Genomic DNA, 11,938 nt, shown 5'->3' with positions numbered 1-11,938 from the left:
CCAGCCCCCCAAACCCCGTGCCCTCCAGTCCATGGAAAAATTGTCTGTTATGAAACTGGTCCCTGGTGCCAAAAAGGCTGGGACCACTGGCATTGAGGGACGAATAAAGAAAATATATAGGTAATTCTTAAACTTAGTTTTTAAAAAGCCATTTAAAAGAGGATGTTTTTAAAGTTGCTATTTTTAAGGTAAAAGTTCATCTTCATCATCTTCTAAGAAAAAAGAAAAAGGACACAGCTATTGAAGTCTCAGTATGCACCAGGCTCTGTACCAACTGAGTTCACTTATATCATGGGATTTACTGCTTACAGCAATCCTTAACAATGTTGATAGGTTGGTGCAAAAGTAATCTCATCTCAGTTTAGGATCATGAATTTTAAATCATTATAACTAGGCTCAAACACATCTTTATAATATAATAGGAACCACTGCAATCAACACATTTTTGCCAATGAGAAATAAGTTTGTTCCTGTAGCATAAAAATTGGCAAAACTAATACAATTATGTAAAGTTTAAAAATAAAATACAATTAAAAAATATAAAAAAAAAAATCTGTGCTTCGACACTGCAAAACGATGATTTTTAAAATTTTTGATCTGCTCATGAATGAGGCACCTACTTATTGAGCTTTTTCACCTCTCCAATTTGCTTCACATGCCCAAACAACCATGCACGGGTTGACATGGTGTTATTTGGCAACTTCTTGTGTAGTTATAAGAGGACCAGCTTCGATGATCCTCTCAGCTGGGCGTTGTCACCTGCCGATTGCTGGCCACTCTGCTCCTCATCACTCAAGGCTCTTGTCTCCTTTGCAAAACTTCTTGACCCCACACTGCACTGGAGGTTCATTAGCAGTTTCCAGGCCAAATGCATTGTTGATGTTGCGTGTTGTCTCTGCTACTTTATAACCCATTTTGAACCCAAATAAGAAAATTGTGCATATTTGCTTTTTCTCTAACATCATTTCCCTAGACTAAAATAAATATAAAATAAACAGCTAGTAATAAGTCACTAGCAAAAAAATAAAGTGATAAATGTGCATTAAAATGAGGTATAACATAACCACATTTATTTAAGTGTGTATTCCAATATCAAATGGCAGAGTTCAACAATGCAAAACAGCAATTACTGTTACACCAACCTAATAGAATTACCCCAGCATCACAGAAGAACAAACTGATGCTTTAAAAGTGTACATTGTTTACACAAAGGTAGACAATAGCATGCAGTAGATTCGGATTTAATTCTAAATCATCAAACTTAAAAGGAATACAGAATTGACTTGAGTTTCAACTATTTCTGTTTCATCTACAGTGATTCTATGGCCTGTCAGATTCAGTATAAACTCACCGACTTTGATGTTTTTGCTAATCTGGCCCTATTTCTTATGATTTCTTAAGACTTGAATTATCATATATTCTTCAACTCACAATAATATTTTCTTAATTTTTATTCAACTAAAGTGTCCTTTTCACTTAAATTAGCTCTATTTTTCCTTAGTGTCAGGTCCTAACATGAAATAAAACTCATATTTTGACATGTTTGAATGTGTTTAGTAAATAAAGGGCAAGGTCTTCAGAGATTATTTTCATGGATATTTGGGGCTGGAAACAGGGAGACACATAGCAAGCAGGTGGATCTGAGACAGTATCTGTCTCTTTTCTGGACTGGTCATGTGTTCTATGCAGACGAGGCTATAGAAAGAAGCCCTCTCTTTCATATTCTTTTCCATTGTGATTTATCATGGATATTGAATATAGTTCCCTGTGCTATACAATAAGACCTTGTTGTTTGTCCACTCTATCTCAGACAGTATAGAAACTTCCTGCAATGCAGGAGACCCGGGTTCAATCCCTGGGTCTGGAAGATCCCCTGGAGAAGAGAATGGTTACCCACTCCAGTATTCTTGCCTGGGGAATCTCATGGACAGAGAAGCCTGGCCGGCTATAGTCCATGGGATCGCAAAGAATCGTACATGACTGAAGCAGCTTAGCACGCACGCACGCACGCACGCACGCACGCACACGTTCGCATCTGCTAATTCCAAACTCCCAATCCATCCCTCCCCCACCACCTACCCCCAGTCCAGGTCTTTCTGATTTAAATTCCTTGGTGAATAAGTTACAAGCATCCCATCAATCTCTGAATCACCAGGAGGCACTCTGCACATAAACTTTTCTTGTATCTGAGCTTCAAAGATTTGTATCATCAAAGAAGTTCAAGGGGCAAAAATCTGTCAAGCATTTCTCTAAAATGCATATTTCCCAAAGTAAAGCCAGTGGCTATTAAGACTGGACTGGAGATGTTGCCAAGAGATTGGGACGGACCCAGAAAAGACAACGTGAGGAATCCCTAAATGCCTTTCACATATGTACAGTGTCCATGTTAACAAGGGAGCAGCTTTGATCTAACAACCTGATTACCCAGAAAGTAATCTGGAATTCTTCTAAATATCTATACCAACCTTGGGGCAGAACACAAGAGCATGTCCCTTATTGTGATTCACCTGGAAAAGGCACCCTGTGCTCTCGGCTGTTCTGAGTTCTTCAGCTTCCAATTTGAACCAGGCAGGAAGTAGCTAAAGATTAACAAAGTAAGCAAACTTGTTTGCTGTACAAACTGGGGCTAAGTTGGAGGCTCACTGCAGGAATTCTGAACCCATGGGCTGTGCTGAGTGGTTTCCATAGCAACTAATGACAGACATGAGGCAAACAGGCATGACTCATATGAAATGTTTCTACCCCGTTCTCCGGAGGCCAAATTTGGTCATGGGAGGACTTTGAAAGAATAGCGTCATCTCTGTCTTACTAATCACACACTAATCACACGCAAAGGGCAACGCTTTCTTCAGTCACAAAGCCATTTTCATCAGTGACCTTAGGGGCCATATTCATTCAGCTGTGGGAACACTGGGGGTCCCTACTATTCACTCCTGGCTGCACCCTCCAAAGTCCCCACGGTCAGAGGGTGTCACCTGGATGCTACAGAACATCAGATTGTTACTGCTTGACCATGTTGTATGGCTCATTGGAGTCAGGGACGTGGACAGTGATTTTTTTTTTTTTAGGGTGTATCTGACTTTCAAAGATTTCTATTATCATCAAAGAAGTTCAAGGGGCAAAAAAAAATCTGTCAAGTATCTCTCTAAAGAGCAAAATTCCCAAAGTAAACCCAGGAGCTTTTAAGATTCAACTGGAGATGTTGCCAAGAGATTGGGACAAACCCAGAAAAGACAAAGATCCTTACTTCTACTGGATCAGTGTGGCAGTGGTGTAAGAAAGAGAATGAGGCAGTTTCTTCCAGATTTTTCTTTTTTCATTTGCAACCTCATGTCCTCCATTTATTTATTTTTTTGTTGTTGTTCATCATTCTTTTATTTTTCATTTATTTACTTTTTATTGAGGGATAATTGCTTTACAATATGGCCTTGGTTTCTGTCATACATAAATATGAGTTAGCCACAGGTATATCCAGATTTTCTTGAGAGATGGACAGTCTGAGGCTCAGAAACTGCCATTCTGCTCATCCCCTCCCCTCCACCCTGATCGCACACCTGCTCCAAGTCGCTTCAGTTGAGCCTGCCTCTCTGCCTTCACTGACATTTTTTGCTTTATCCCAAATACTGTGCACAACTCCTTACTCCAACAGATCCTTTCCACCTTCTAAGGCTCCTGTTAATGCTCACAGTCACCATGTTTCCCTTACTTTATCTCTCTCTCTTTTTGGGGGGGGGTTTCTTTTTTTGTTTGTCTCGTGGCCACACGGCATGGCACGTGGGAGCCTAGTTTACTGCCCAGGGATAGAACTCTCGTCCCTGGCATTGGAAGTGCAGAATCTTAACCACTGGACCATCAGAGAAGTCCCTCCCTTACTCTCCTGACATCCTCTCTTGCCCCTTATCTTTCACAGCAACCAGGCTGAGTCCTGAAAAACATGGATCCACTTCCACACCCTTCTCTTTGAAACACTGCACTGATTTTGCTTTGCTCAAGTTCAAAGAGCAGGGGCTCCACCCCAGACCTCAGGCTGCTTCCTCCTCCAAGCCACCAAGCTACCTGCCTCATCTCAGAGCTTTTGCCCATCCAGGTTCTCCTACCCTTGCCTCCCATTCTTCTCCTGGCCCCTTTAGAGCCCACTGTGAGAGTCCCTTTCAGCGTAAGGCCCTACCTAAACCAGGTGTTCCCTGACCATCTTCCTCAGAGCCCCACCCTACAGGGTCTAAAGTACACTTTAGATCCTCTATCGTATTCTGTAACAATACGTTTAGTTACATGTGTGACTCATGTTCGTTCCTGCAAACTGAGCTTCAAGGTGACAGGAATCCATGTTGGGTTGCTTTATACACAGCACCTAACACGGCCACTTTTGCAGTTGGGCTACGGAGGCTGGGTGGCTGGAAAGCATTTAAGAAGCTCTTGGAGTAATATGAGTCAGAGTAATGTCTGCAGGAAGTCCCTCAAGATAGGAAAAAGAAGAATTTATAGACTCTTCATCAAGATCTTCATTTACGCAGCTGTTAAATCCAAGGCTACAGTTGTGGTGAAACCATGAATAAAAATACATCTTCTGTAGTATCATCCAGTCTACTTGAAAAGGATCCTGCCTTTCAGGTGATTACAGTTACCAAGAAAACAGGCCTTGGTTTGAAGATCCTAGGAGGAATTAACTGGAATGAAGGTCCATTGGTATATATTCAGGAAATCATTCCTGGAGGAGACTGTTATAAGGATGGATGTTTGAAACCAGGAGATCAACTTGTCTCAGTAAACAAGGAGTCCATGATTGGTGTATCATTCGAAGAAGCAAAAAGCATAATTACCAGAGCCAAGTTGAGGTCAGAATCTTTTTGGGAGACAACATTCATAAGACAGAAATCCGACAGCAGCCATTTGGAAAATCCATCTTGTTCATCCCTTTTACAAGCTACAGGAGAATATGGACCTCGAGCCTCAAAATTTAGCCTTATTTCTTCTCCTGAAACACTAATTCCAAAGACCTCATCCACTCCCAGAATACAGATGCCATTTTACCTTCTTTTAGGAGGAATCAGATAAAAACTGGATACAAGAAAACAGAACAGATTCCAGTTACTTCTTCAGACAACAGCCCTACAGATATGTCTAATACAGATATTGCCCCTGCTTGGACTGATAACTATGGGCCACAAGGAAAGGTTTCCCTAAATCCGTCTGTTTGCGTTAAGGTAGGGAAACTGGAAATGACTCTAAATTATCTTGGAATTCAGCCCACAAAAGAATACCACCAAGCTCTGAGACAGCAAGTACAAGTAGACCCAAAGGGGATGGTGTCTTTTGGAGATTTTGTCCATGTTGCCAGAAACTTGTTTTACTTGCAATTGGATGAAGCCAACGTTGGTGCACATGAAATTTCCAGTATATTAAATTCACAGATTTCTCAGGAGACAGGTGATTCCTTAGAAACAGATGAAATGGAAAAGTTTAAGCATGAAAGAAATAACACTTTGGAAGAAGTGAAGACACTTAAGGAAAAATTTTTGAATCGGAAAGGCAGAGGAAGCAATTGACAGAAGAACTCCAGAATGTTAAACAAGAAGCCAAAGCTGTGGTCGAAGAAACAAGAGCCCTGCGAAGCCGGCTTCATCTTGCCGAAGCTGCACAGAGACAGGCACAAGGAATGGAAATGGATTACAAGGAAGTGATCCGTCTGTTAGAGGCTGAGATTACAGAGCTGAAGGCTCAGCTTGCTGGTTTTTCTGACCAAAATAAACAGTGTTCAGGAGTTAAGAAAGAGAATCACAGTACTGGACTGCCAATTGCGAAAATCAGAAATGGCTTGGAAAACTTTTGAGGCATCCACTGAAAAGCTTCTCCATTTTGTAGAGGCTATTCAAGATGTATTTTCTGATAATTCTGCACCTTGGTCAAATTTAAGTCATGCCGTTGGGAAAGAATGGACACAACATCCCAGCAACACTGGCACTTGGGTCTAAGGAACTTGTTAAATCTGTCTGTGCCATACTTGATACGGATTGTCTACCTTATGGGTGGGAGGAAGCTTACACAGCAGGTGGAATCGAGTACTTCATCAATCACATAACACAGATTACGTCCTGGGTGCACCCCGTGATGAGCGCACTAAACTTGTCCTGCTCAGAGGAGACTGAAGAGACTGAAGAGGATTGTTCCAGAGAACCTCCGGACCAGAGGAACTGATGATTTTCTGTGGGAAGCTGCGCTCCATGGTCTTCCAGCATCTCCATCTATGCAGATAACTCTGAGACACAACATCTAAACGAGGAGTAAAACACACACTCGTTAGTGAAGCTGTGAAATGGAGACTCTGGATTTAAGCTGTTTTTGTAAAACTTTTGGATATAACTGTATATATTTGCAAAATTGATTGCAACTATAGTAGTTCTTTAAGAATAATCTAGTCCTATTTTTTAATCATATGTAATTAGATTTTATAATATGTATAATTTTTCATACGGAGAAGGCAATAGCACCCCACTCCAGTACTCTTGGCTGGAAAATCCCATGGAAGGAGGAGCCTGGTAGGCTGCAGTCCGTGGGGTCGCTAAGAGTCGGACACGACTGAGAGACTTCACTTTCACTTTTCACTTTCATGCATTGGAGAAGGAAATGGCAACCCACTCCAGTGTTCTTGCCTGGAGAGTCCCAGGGATGGGGGAGCCTGGTGGGCTTCCATCTATGGGGTCACACAGAGTCGGACACGACTAAGCGACTGAACTGAACTGAACATAGTTACATGCATGTTACTGTGTAGGAGCTACACACTCACCAGTTAGAGTGAATTTGCCTCATCACTTTTAAGCGTGGTGGGGGTGGTGTAGAAAGTGGTGTATTTACAGTCCAAGGTACTGCTTGTCCTCAAGTAGAGAAGACAAAAGTATGCCACGTAAAAGATGTGCCTTATCTCATACTACTTGGAACCCTTTAAATCAGTAGGCTATTCAGGAAAGGTCCCTGATGCAAGTTCTTTGTCATCTCATGCACAGAGGAAATGGTCACACTTGTTCTGACCAACCTTGGGCTTGAATCATTTCCTGTCAGCTCTGGAGACGCCTTGAGTGCAGACCATCTTGGGCAGGGTGATTTGGCTCCAGCACGTCAGTCCTGCCCTAAGAAGAGAACCTCCATGATCCAAGTGCATTTCTCAGGGAAGCCCCAGGGTCTGGATTTGGTGAGTCAGCTCCAGGCTGACTAAAACTCCCTGCCACAGAGAGATCCTCTGAAAAAATAATTTGCCTGGTGATAAACTGTCTTTTTTTTCTCCCTCACTAAGCCATGGCAAAATTACGGAGCAAATTCATTCAGAAGGATCTGAAAGATAATAAAATACAACAGTTGAAGTACTTGGAACCTGAAAGGTTGCTTGTTTCTGTTGCAATGTCTTCGCATTTAAGTCAGGAGGAAGGGATTGGGAGCAGGGAAGAATACAAATTATTGGGTAAGTATTCACCAGCTCATTAATTAAAGAATGAACCTCTGAAATAGGGGAAGTTTTCTCCATTATTTGAATCAGGAAAATGAAGCTGAGAAGTTAAATGACTTGCCCAGTGTCACAGAACTGGGACAGAAACTCACTGAGAGGGCTCCTTCAGGTCCTGTCTCCGCTTCGAGTGCAATGTTCTCAGGGAAATCCAGGTTTTCAATTAACCAGAACACACACACACACACACACACGGCTTATTTACTTATCCAGTATACAGCCAACACCGTCAAAATGTTGAGAAATAACATGTAATTGTTTTTGTTTCCAAATATTAAGTCAGAATAATTAGAATAAAGTGTGCTAGTCTCTTTATTGGATAATGAGTTTTAGTATAAGTCATTTGAAATGGACATTTTTATAACTCAAAGCGGCTAAGTGTTGGCAGTTTCAAATTGCATTTGTCTTTGAATGGTCTGTCTCTCCTGACACCACAATATTTTATCTCTATTTTTAGCGCTTAGCCTATTGGCAATTACACGGTAGAAATCCAGTAAATGTTTATTGAAGGAATGAGCCAAATTATATTACCAAAGCTACAGACATCCCAGCTTGCTACACTTTTTATGCAAAGATATACCATTTTAATAAAATAGAAGGTAGCTTTCTAAAGACATCTTGGTGCATCTTGGACTTTGGAGTCGGGAAAAGTCAGATTTTCCCAACTGCAGGGCAGGTGACTTACCCGCTCTGGTCTTGAGTTTTCTCATTTCTGAGACAGAAAGGGAACAGCTTTGAAGATGGAATGGACCACTCTTACCCTGGGCTTCTCAGGTAACATTAGTGATAAAGAATATGTCTACCAATAGCAGGAGACATAAGAGAATTGAGTTTGATCCCTGGGTCAGGAAGACCCATTGGAGAAGGACATGGCAACCCACTCCAGTATTCTTGCCTGGAGAATCCCATGGTCAGAAGAGCCTTGCAGGCTCTGCAGTCTAGGGTCACAAAGAGTAGGACATGACTGAAGCGACTTATCATACACTCTTACACTAGGTACTCAGCAAATGTTATTCCAGACTCATACCCCTACTCTTAAATTACCATTTGAAAAGTGAAAGCATTATTTCATTCCTTTTTTTATAGCCGAGTAGCACTCCATTGCATAAATGTACCACATCTTTATCTATTCCTCTGTTGATGGACATTTAGATTGCTTCCATTTCTTGGCTACTGTAAACAGTGCTGCAATGAATATTAAGGTGCCTGTATCCTTTTGGATTATGGTTTTCTCTGGTTATATGCTTGCTTAGAGTGGGATTGCTGGAGGGATAAATCATGAGCTTGGAATGAACACATGGACATTACTATACATAAGACAGATAACCAACAAGGACCTACTGCATAGATCAGAGAACTCTACCCAATATTCCATGATAAACTATATGAGAAAATAATCTATAAAGGAATGAATACATGTATATATGTAACTGAGTCACTTTGCTGTACACCTGAAGCTACCACCCTATAAATCAACTATACTCCAGTAAAATTAAGCTTTTTTTAATAAAATAAAAAGTGAAAGTAAAATATGACAGTAGAAAGGATTACCATATAAGAATAATTGTTACTATCTAATTTTTAGAGGAAACATGGAGTCCTAAAATGTTTGTTGTTTGTAACGATGGCTTCAGCTAAGCCATGTTGACTAAAATGCTTAATAGGCAACGAAAATTTTTGAATTAAAAAAAATCATCATTAGAATAAAAATATGCACCAAGTATTAATTACATGAATACCTTAATATAAGAATACAGAATAATAATGTGAACAAGTTAAAGAAAATAAAAATTCTAGTTGTAAAGACACCTTACATAGCACAGGAAATTATAACTTTTATCTTGTAAGAAACTTTAATGCAATATAAGCTGTAAAAATACTGAATTACTATGGTGTATACCTGAAACTAATATAATATTGGAAATCAACTCTCTGTCAATTAATAAAAAAAGAAAAAAATTTCTAGTCGCTTTTCCTTTGTGGGAGAGGTATCTTGGTTACAAGAAATTCTATTTTTATCCTGTGAGATGGTAAACTTCCTGTGTCTTAAGTTCATTACCATTGCTCTGCCCTGTGAAGATGATAATGGTCAGCAAAACAGAGCTATTTTGGTACTGAGTAAGGCTGCAAAATCTTCCTCATCAGCAAAATTGAAGGGAGAGGCAAGGAAAAAGTGTTTATGTTTGCAATTAAGTGGGTCTCTTGATATTTAATAGTGAAAAAAAACAAAGCCTTTTGTTGATCTAAAACAATTTGGTATTTTAGGGAAAAGATAATTCAAATGGAAAAATGTCTTAGATTTTGTTTTGCTGCTATGTATGCAGATACACTTAGTGAAAAAAATCTTATTACTTAATGTGTATTCACTATAGGGGAAGATTTTCAAATTATTTTTGGCCTTTCTTCTCTTGAGTGGAAATGTCCTAAATATTGTTTGGTTTTACTTTATTTCAGAAACATGAAGATCTTAATAGGGCTTCACTTATTTCATTTTCTAGGGACTGACATTATGATTATTCATGAAATTGATTTAATATCCTCTTTCTCCATTCACTGAGCATTCAACAGATACTTATTATTTACTAGGTGCAAGGCCCAGGCTTAGCCTTTGAGGACCTAGTGACTTACATGAAAAAAAAAAAGTCTTGCTTTCATTAAGTTTATTTTCTGGGTGACTGCGCCCACTCTGATAACTAGAATTCATGTTTCATTATAATTCACAGTGATACAATATTAAAATGACTTGGTTCTTCTATGTACTTAGATCTGGTCTTCCTATGTTGATGAGGTTAGTCTTCCCTGGTGGCTCAGACAGTAAAGAATCTGCCTGCAATGCAGAAGACCTGGGTTTGAGCCCTGGATTGGGAAGATCTCCTGGAGATGGGAATGGCAACCCACTCCAGTATTCTTGCCTGGAGAATTTCCTGGACAGAGGAGCCTGGCAGGCTACAGTCCATGGGGTCACAAAGAGTCAGACACAACTTAGCCACTAACACTTTCCTACATTGAATAGGGTATACTCAGGAACATGTGCACATTTATTTCAAGCACAGTCATAATTTAAGTTCAATTCAAATTCAACTGAGCAAATATCCATGAAGCCCCAGTTCTGTAACAGATACCATCATGGAGTTTGGGTGCATTAGATCAAGTCTGGATGAATTAGACCAAGTCCTTCCCTTAAGAAGTTAATGCCTTGGGGAGAAACTGGGAGACAAGACTTGGAGAGAAATACCTGCCAGGGAGTACAGGAAAAAAAAAAAAAGCACTGAAGCACAGTCCTAAATTTTAGTAACTACCTTCATAGGGCAGACATTTGACTTAGCCCATAAAACTGTAGAAGACTTAAATGGGGGAAGATGTATTCAGGGAGACTACAGAAATCTTGTTACTCTGAGTCCGGTCCACAGACCAGCAGCCTTGATGTCATCTGGAAGCTTTTTGGTAAATCAGAACCTCAGGCCTCGCCACAGACCTCCTAAGCCTCCTGAATTTTAACAAGATTCCCAGGTAAGCTGTGGGCCTATTTGAAGACAGTAACCTTGACCAAAGTGTCTGGAGTCCAGAGAGTATGGATGGCAGACAGGGTGCACAAGGAGTGAGAAAGGTTGCAGCAGAATCAGGACTACCTTCAATCAAACTGGGATGTGAGCAAATTCTAGTCTATCTGTATTTCCCCAGGAGGTTTACCACTTTCTTTTCTGATATATTGCTATTGTGTGTGTTTTTCTTACTTACTGCCTTATGATGTTTGTTTTGAGGTTTGCCCACTTCCCACCTTCCCCCAAATTCACCACTAATATTTGTCTTTGCATCTCCTGAACAAAGTACTTAAGAAATGATTGGAAAGAACTATCTAAGTTGTAGTTATGCAGTCATTAACAGTGAGGCACTGGGGACTTCCTGGTGGAATCCACCTTGCAATGTAGGGCACGTGGGTTCCATCCCTGGTCAGGGAAGTAAGATTCCACATGCCACAGGGCAGTAAGCTCTTCAGCTGCAACTAGAGACGTCCCCAAGCTGCAACAAAGACCCAGTGCGGTCCAACAAAAGGAAAAAAAAAAAAAAGGTGCTGGCTTGAGCCAAATTACTTACAGTTCAATATTGCAGCTGGATGGGGCTGCCAATCATCTGCTTATTTATTTATTCAATAATTACTGAATGCCAGGCATTTTCTACCGTCCCTTCTGGCGTGGATGTTTTCCCCTTCTACTGCCTGTCAGCATCTGAAGCCCCTAAGCCTAACTTACTGCTCTGAACAAAGCATGTCATTATTGATCATGTCATCAGCAACAAGCTCTGCACCTTCTCAATCGAAAATAAGGTTTATGCTTCCACTGACACGTTAAAGGTTACTAACAATTAGGCAGGGCATGCAGACGCCCTGGGGTGTGGAGACAATGGCTAGCTGTGCTTAGTCTGAGTTAAAGGCTCACGAGAAGC

At 40.6% G+C, this 11,938-nt stretch overlaps 1 pseudogene; it reads left to right on the top strand.

Annotated features, from left to right (window-relative positions):
* Positions 1-3,374: 3,374 nt before the first annotated feature.
* LOC113885002 lies at positions 3,375-6,411 on the top strand (annotated as a pseudogene).
* The last annotated feature ends 5,527 nt before the right edge of the window (positions 6,412-11,938 follow it).

The sequence above is a fragment of the Bos indicus x Bos taurus genome, chromosome 27 (assembly GCF_003369695.1).
Source record: "Bos indicus x Bos taurus breed Angus x Brahman F1 hybrid chromosome 27, Bos_hybrid_MaternalHap_v2.0, whole genome shotgun sequence".
NCBI classification, from domain to species: domain Eukaryota; kingdom Metazoa; phylum Chordata; class Mammalia; order Artiodactyla; family Bovidae; genus Bos; species Bos indicus x Bos taurus.
The sequence above is the reverse complement of the archived record's forward strand: the minus strand, read 5'-3'. Positions and strand labels throughout refer to the sequence as shown.